This window comes from Arachis hypogaea, chromosome 6 (genome assembly GCF_003086295.3).
Source record: "Arachis hypogaea cultivar Tifrunner chromosome 6, arahy.Tifrunner.gnm2.J5K5, whole genome shotgun sequence".
NCBI classification, from domain to species: domain Eukaryota; kingdom Viridiplantae; phylum Streptophyta; class Magnoliopsida; order Fabales; family Fabaceae; genus Arachis; species Arachis hypogaea.
The window spans coordinates 97,065,620-97,074,437 of record NC_092041.1 but is presented as its reverse complement, the minus strand read 5'-3'; positions in this window follow the sequence as shown (position 1 = coordinate 97,074,437).

Genomic DNA, 8,818 nt, shown 5'->3' with positions numbered 1-8,818 from the left:
AAAAGAAAACGATAAAATTACAAAAAATACTAACTCTGAAATAGTATTGTTTGTACTAACAGAGCCAAATTTATCACAAGAAAAAAACTGTACAGTATCACTGTTTGCTTTTTACTTGCCGATGTTGAGTTTTTCTCTTATTATTTTTTTTATCACAGTTTTAAACGCATGAAATCCCCTTAATTATGAGACCTTGCGCTCTCCTTTTTTCAATTTTCTACTTTTAAGACCACAATTATTAAATGGAAAATAAAATTATAACACTCAAATAAGAAAAAAACACGTCTGTAGTCAAAACACAAGAAGATTCAAGTCAAAACTGCTAAAAAATTTACATCAAATGAAATGAAAAAAAAAAAATCCCACAATAAGAAGTATACCCAGAAAACAATCAACTCAAATAACACAAATACAGAAATAACAGAAAGTAACAGCAGCTATAACTTGTAATTGGATCCAATCTTGTTTTTCACAAACTAATCGGATCTAATTTGGCAGAGAAAAGCATCAGCTATAAAAAAACCAAAAAAAAAAAAGAAGAAAATAAACTCAGATCGAATCATAAATAAGTCGATGAACGTAGAAAGGGAGTGAATAATTGAATCCAACAAAAGTAGATACCTGTGTAATGAAATTAGGAGGAGTTCGAGTTGGATTTTAAACGAGAGGCTCTGCGACTAGGGTTTTTGCTTCCCCCTTAGCTCTAGTGACGTGCTTCTTCGACTTCAAGGCTGCTGCTTAAATTTTTTTTTTCATTCTTATTTGGATTTTCTGACATATAGTTTGCAGGACCCACCCCACCATGTTCCTCCTTGTCGTCAAAATTTATTTTCTCTAATAATATTCCAATGGTTATTATTATTATTATTATTAATTGTTGTTTTTTGTTTTCACTTTTCATGGCACATTGATTTCGATTATGTAAACAGGGAGCGGAGGGGCTTTTTATTTTGGGAGATACTTTCATAAAGATGTTAAAGTTAAAACGTTTTTTTTAAGATATTTGTTATTAATTAATATTTATAAATATATATATAATTGATTAAATTATAATTATTTATGTCAAAACTAGATAAGATAAATTGATTTGGTCAAAAAATTGATAAACTAAATTTTGAACTAATTTAAATTAATATTTTTTTATAAAAAATAACTACATAAATCTTATTTAAGAAAATAACTAAAATATGTTTATTGCATGTTTTTTTTAATTTTAAAAATCTTAAATTCTAATCCTATAACGACACAACGAAAAGAAAGGGCTAGAATTAGGGTTTTTAATATATATATATATATATATATATATATATATTTCAGTCATTTTTATAATAGAAATTTGTAATTATTTTTTATGAAAAAATATTAGTTTAGACTGGTTCAAGGTATAATTTATCGATTTTTTAGCCAAATCAATTTATCTAATCTAATTTTGATAAAAATAATATAGTTTAATCATTATATATATTGAATTTTAATTATTTAAAACATTTAAAAAAAACGTTTTAAGCGTTTTTATCTAAGTGACTTCTTTTATTTTTTGTATTACAATAGTTTTTTTAATAATATAAATTATGTATTTTTATTTAAAATTTCATTTTAGATTTGTATTTTAATATTAAAAAATTTTTATATGAATATTATAAATCTAAATCTTTGATTTGAGTTTTTTTAATTTTTTTTTGTTTTTGTATTTAAAACCACAGGGGTGAATCTCCAGTACTTCAAGAGAACAATGAAACATACATTGTTTGTTTATCCCAATCACTCTTTGTAATCATAAAAACGAGTGAGATTAAAGGGTCCGAGCAAAACTTAATATTGTAACATTGAGTCCCTTTTCCACTCTGAGAAATTCCCATGGATCCTTCCATGCCATTTTCTAGTGAGCAGGATCCTCTTTTAGAGGCAAGCTCAGAGCATACTTGGCACTGGATTGAGGAAGAAGGAAATAACACTAGCTAAACTTTCAGAGAGAGAACAAGAATTTAGAACATTTTGTAAGATAGGGAAAGTGGATATATTACAATGTTCATTCAAGTCTGATTACAACTGGGGTGAGCACCTCTTTTTATAGATGTCTCTGGATAGAAGTGATATCTCACGAAATCTAAACAAACCTATCATACAATGCCAACTGGAGGATAAGGATAAGCCTTATCTCCTTTCTAACTTTTCTGAGACATGTGACAGAAGTCACTTTATTCTAGCACACTTAATAATTATACATAGTGGGGTCACTGCTTTAATAAAGGGACGGTTTGAAATAGTCTTCCGGAAGGGTCCATTTCCATCTGAGAAGGATGAATCAGAAGCCAGATTGACAGTTCCTAAATCCGTATCCGGGTCTTGTAGGTAGAGAAATGGGTCTTCAGTGTTTCCTTCATTTGGATCTTGGGCATCTTGCAGGTATGGGTCATATGGGTCTGATTTTGGGCCTTCAGCATCATCGGGTATTCCTACATCAACTCTGGTTGGGCTTGGCGGTAAGGCATAAACTCTTCCACTTGGATCTTCAGAATTCAGATCCTCTTCAGAATTTCTGCTTGGAACATGTGTGGACGTGCTGGGTTGGTCTCTTGGAGTATAAAAAGAGTATTGTCCAAATTGATTGATGATCCTGAAGTTATGAATCTGGATTGGAACTCCTGGAGGGTTATTTGTGGAACATCTGTCTGAAACGGGAGTCCTTCAACTACATCTTTTTCTCCATGTAATCCAGGCTGCCAAAGTTTACAAAGGTATTTTGGCAAGGCATTTAGGACTGTCTTTTCATCTGTAGGCCATATGGTAGAATACCCAACAATATCGACCTTGTTCATGTATGTGCATCACCTCTAGTAAAATATTCTTTGTAAGGTGACAAAACAACAGAATTTCCGTTTTGCCTTAGAGGATTTATTCCACAGTTGGTGCTGTTCGAGCATATTATATAACATTCCTCTCCATGCTCCAAGTGGGGCATACATGGAGAATAACCGAACTAGATGAGACTGGGCTGTAGTGCGGTTACACAGCATGTGATATACAGGGAAGAGAGGTATTATGATAGCACATGTATACATGGAAGACAGAGCCCAGATATACCACATCATTTCTTCTGGTATAGGTCCTAGGATTATAGGTATAGTGCAAAAGGGGTATCCTTGTCAAAGTACTTTGGATTTGGATGGATTTAGGTTATAATAAGGAGCTGGTGTAGCCAGTAAAACAAAGTTTGCCTGGCTAGACAATCTATTTGAAACTCTGTCCGAGGTCTTGCTTGGAGGGGGAAAGGACCAATTTTTTCTTCTGTATGGGTTAATGTGAAGTGGACAATCAGAGAATGGAATGGTGTATGAAGGATTGTATGTGCTCATGGTGTAAATGTAATAGATTGGTTTGGGAGGTGGTTCTATTGGTTTGGGAGGTGGTTCTTTGGTTGGTCTGGAAAGTAAATCAGCAAGTGTGTTTTGGTGGCCTTTTATGTGTCTCACTTCAAATTATAGCGGAGAACCAATCTTTCATCGCAAAGTTGAGAGTCTGGCAAGATCTTTTTCTTGATCTCCAGCATTGATGGGAAGAGGTGTTATCCATTTCCACAGTGAAATGATAAGAACTGAGGTGGATATCGAATTTTTCTATCTCTTTGACAGCAAGAATCTCTTTGTAAGTGGCATGTAATGTTTTTCAGATTCTTTGAACTTCCAGCTAGCATGTGCACAATAGTGTCTTGTCCCATCAATCTCTTCAAGCAGCACAGCTCCCCAGAATTCATCACTAGCATCTGTTTGCAATATTCCTTTTTCTGTGCTGGGAATCTTTAAAGGAGGGGGGTCCTGTGCTATTTTCTTCTGGATTTTGACAGCTATGGTTTGCTCTGGTCCCCATGGTGGGGGCTTCTTTTGCAAGAGTTTTGACAGCTTGCTGTGTGTTTAGTCACATCTGGGATAAAGTCTCTGCTGTAGTTGACGATTCCAAGAATTGTTGGACTTGTTTGACTGTCATGTTCTCATCAGGGAAGTTGATTAGCCCTTTGGCAATGTGTTCTCCTGGTTGAAAAAACCCATCTTCGAAAACCATTCCAAGAAATTCGATTCTTTCTTGGCAATAGAGCTTTTTTTTGCTGATAGCATGATTCTCCTATCTTTGATGATTTGAGTGAATTGGGCTAGAAGTGCCTTGTGGGCTTCATTGTCTTTTGAGAATAGTAATATATCATCAATGTAAATAAGTGTGGAGTGTAATATGGGCTCAAAGATTTTGGTCATGGCTTTTTGGAAAAGAGACGGGGCTACTTTGAGTCCAAATGGCATTACTGTCCATTGATATTGGGCTTCAAGGATACAGAATGCTATCTTGTATCTATCCTCAGGGTGGAGCCCAATTTGCCAAAAACCAGCCTTTAGATCAAACTTGCTGAAGATCTTCGCTCCACTTAACCTTTGTGTAGTAGCTGAAATTTTTGGTAAGGGAAACTTGTCATCTTGTAAGAAAACATTAAGTGGCTTATAATCAATAACAAGTCTCTTCTTTCCTCTATTCTGCTTAGCCCTTTTTTCAACATAGAATGCTTGACACGCCCAATTGGATTTGGTTGGTTCAATGAGTCCTTGAACAAGAAGAGCTGCGCATTCAGCCCTTGCCAATTTTAGATCTTCAGGGTTCATTCCTGAATGCGTGGCCTTTGTTGGGTTGATATCTTCATTCTTTTTGAAAGGGAGACGGACATAAATTTCGGATTCTTCCACAAAGGTGCAGGGTGGTTGAATTGGTCATGACTGTCACACAAGCACTGATGAGTGTTGCTGGATCTCCTTGTATTCTTCTGGAGCTTCTTGAATTTCAAAAATGCTTTGCATCCCTATAAAAGGCAAAAACTGCCCTTTATAAGTTAGGCCAGTGGGTTTGATATGTAATCCATGGGTTCTGAAGAATGCGTCAAATCCAAACAGAACATCTTTATCTGGGAGATAGGTTCCCAATACCCTGAGCCAAGTGATCTGGCCTGCAAATATTTCCAATCCAATAGGTTGCTTGGAAATAAGATTGATGGTGAAGATTTCACTGTTAGCTGCTGTGAATGTTTTAGAAAAGGGTGCCCACATTTCTTTTGGCAAACATGTGGTCTTAGGACAGTGGCACAAGATCTAATATCTAGCAATGCAACAGCCTTTGTTGGTTTGTCATAGACGGATGTCTTGACCTTTAAATCGAAATGGGGACGAGGAGTACCATCAATTTGTTTCACTCCTAAGGACCCAAGGTATCCAAGTTCTTCTTCTGAGAAATTTGATCCTTTAGAAATTTTTGTAGTAATGGAGGCTATGGGTGGTGCAAAGGAGGATATAGAAAAGATTGACCTTTTTGGTGGAAGGTCTTCTTCTGAATCGGAGTCTTGGAAAACATATTCAGTTTCTCCATCTTTAACTTCTTGTTCTTCAAGTACTGATTCAAGATCTTCTCCATCTTCAATGGAAGCTGCATCCATTAAGGACTGAAGCATTTTTATCTCCTTTTTTGTCTTGTGGGGACACGACTTAGCAAAATGTCCTTGTTTTCCACAGATGAAACATCTGTTTGACTTAGTTTGAGGCTTTCTTCTTTTGAAATAACGGTATTTTTGCTTCCTTCTGCCCCTTCTGAATGCCTTTTGGTGGAATGATTTGGTTGGCGATTGCCAATGATTCTTTTTCTTTGGCTTGCATTCACACGTGCTTGGCTCCTTGCATTTGATCTTCAAATAAGATTTATTGCATGCTCCTTTGAGTTTACTCGAGTTTTTGCTGAGCTGTTTGAACATTTGTTGTTGTTCACACAATTTGTCAAGAGTGGCTAGAGCCAATTGGTATATTTCTCCAATGGTAGTGGTAGCCATTTCCTTGCGAAGAGCCATCATCATTCGGTGTAGCTCTGACTGGAGTTCATCTGGCAAGGATGCGATAAAGACTTGTTTAAGTGGCGGATTATTATTTCCTCCTAGAGGATAATATTTAGCAGCCATTTTCTTGTAGTGTTTCTCCAAGTCTTTTCTGTTGAGTGAACAACACTTCATTTCAAAGTATTCTTGAGAATTCCTCTTCTGAATGATTGTATTGTCTCCTAGGAATTCTTGGTGTATTATTCTAGAAACTGTGAAGAGGTACCATTGATAAGCTGGAGCCTTTCATACTCAGACAGGTTTCTCACCCATTCTCGGAGGTTACCAATCATCCGATTTATGAAATCTGCAAGGACATGTCTACTTGTAAGGTTTGGATTGGCCATGCTAGTTTCAATACAGGCACTGAATTCATTTAACTTTCTCTGTACCTTGCTGGTGGGATATCATCAAAGGTGAACCATTTATTAGAAGTTTTAACTTTAAAGGATCCTGTCTGTGTCTGGCTGGATGAAGCTGTTGGTTCATCTCTTTCAGAGGTTATTTCTTCCTCTTTTTCTTCTTCTACAGGGTTGACCATGGCTATTGCTGAAAGGTCTGCTTTGTAGTCTTCTTCAGACCAGTCATCTGTCTCTACATTGGTTTCAGTAGTCCCATCTTTAGATTTTTCAGATTCTTCAATAGTTTCTTCACTGTGGGCTTGATTATCCAAAGAGATCATATTAATTGACCGACCTGGGGCAGGTGACCATTCTTTGATGCCTTTATCTTTTGTAGGAATATTTTCTCCTCTGAAAAAATTTCCTGGTTTCCAAGGAGGATGAGGCTTGGGTTGATGAGAAGGTTGTGACTGGGATGAATAACTTCGTCCTTGAGGAGAGATGGATTTTTTGGTGTTTGTTTGTCTGGCTAAATGGTAGGTGGATTTGAAAATGGAATCATAATCTGGAGTTTCTGGTGGTGAATATGTTGGAGGAAACAAAATAGGCGAATATGTAGGATATGGTTTAGGATACATGGATAATGGATTTATAGCCAGTGCTTGGGGTACAGCTGCTTTGTCTTTGTCCATCTCAATCTGTCGGAGTTGAGCATTGACTTGATCTAGCTCTCTATTTTTTTATGGAATTCTGGACCGAAGTACCTATTGTCAATGTAGGTCTTGAGCTCTTGATCAAGTTGAAAAGCTTGCGTGGATAGTCAATTTCTGAGTTCAACAATCTGCTCTGCCACGGAGCCTATTTGTGCTGAAAGACCTTCAGTTTTTTCTACAAGAGTGTCAAGGGTGTGATCAATTCGGAGTAAGACTTTATTTTGGCTGACTGCATTGTCTGTATGCCAATTAAGTACTTCCTCCTGAGGAGTTATTGCCTGATGTCCATGTGGAGTAATTCCTTGAGGAATCACGTAAGGTGTTCTAGTGAGTTTCTTTTTATCAGTCTGTGTCACCAAAGGTGGAAATTCTTTTTCATAGGATCTGAGAGTGGCAATGCATGGGATAGTATTGACTGATTGATAAAGATAATCCATAGAATCTTTTCTGGACAATCTTGTCTTCTTGAGCATTGGTCTCCTTTTGACCATTGGAGCTGTTCCAGCATCATCAGGATGCTCAGGTCTTTTAAAAGAGCAAAGAGTTGAAAATAACTTTTTCTTCTTTTTCTTGTTCCTCTGTCTTCTCCCATATTCTTCATCATCAGTGTCACTCCATTGGTCAGCACAATCACAGTCAGAATCATACATAGAGGGATCAACATCCCAAATAAAATGGCCATTTATATGAGAAACATAAATAGGTTTTCCGTTCTCATAAAAATGCACTGGTGGATCATGTCGGTCGTGAGTTGTTTGCACCTGAACAGGAGAGATCATGTTAAATCTTCTGAAAGATGGTCCCCGCAGTGAAGTTTGTTTGGTTATTCCAGGTCTCTGAAAAACAGTGGTCACCGTTCCATCACTATGATGAGTAATAGTTGGTGGTGCTGTAGTATGAACATCAACCTGTTCTTTTGGGAAGGCTTTCTCATAATCATTAATCCATTCCAATGGAATGATAGAAGAAAGTTCATCAGTGGTGATCATTCTTGGAATGTTTACTATTGCTGGTCCTCTTGTGTTATCTGTGAACATGAATAATGCTTCTCCTGAAATGTTTGGGAGATTAAGATCAAGCGCATGATCTTGAACTCTATAGAGGACTTGATGGTGCAAGGTGGCTTGTTCAGCATCAGAATCTTGAATCACTCCAACCAGCTGTATCTGGATTTTTAACCTTTGACATATCGTGGGATCTGAGAGCCTCATGGTGAAATTCGGGGCTATAGTAAGGATGACACTTCCATTTGAAAGTGTAGTTACTAATGCTCTTATCAACGCATGCTGGTATTCTTTGAAAGTGGTATCTAAAAGAGCAACTTTGGCTGTTACAGGAAGGGATCTTCTCCCATGGAGAGTGAGAATCAGCATAACTGCTCCTAGATGCAGATGAGTGTAGCCCTGATTTTGGTAACTCTGAATGAGTTCTGGAGGGATTTCCAAGGTTATGTATTATTCAGCAGTAGTGGCTTTTAGACCACACTGTTGTAGGTGGGAGAATTGGATGACTTCTTTGGGAGGAGGAGAAGGGTTTCTGTGGATGAGATGACAGATGGAGGTGAGAGTTGATTTCTTTTGCCTTTGGTAGAAAGAATATGGACTTATAAGAGGGTATTCAGTGGCTAGGGTTTGAGAGTCTTCTGGAACATGAGTAAATTCTACTAGTTGGTCAATTTTGTTGCTTAAAGTTTTCTTTAAACTAGTGGGTAATCGGTCTATACTCAGAGAGGTAGAGTGATGTATGGGTAATCGGTCTATACTAAAACATGAATCCTACAGACTCATCAAGTTCTTCCCAACCCATACATCACTCTACCTCTCTGAGTATAGACCGATTACCCACTAGTTTAAAGAAAACTTTAAGCA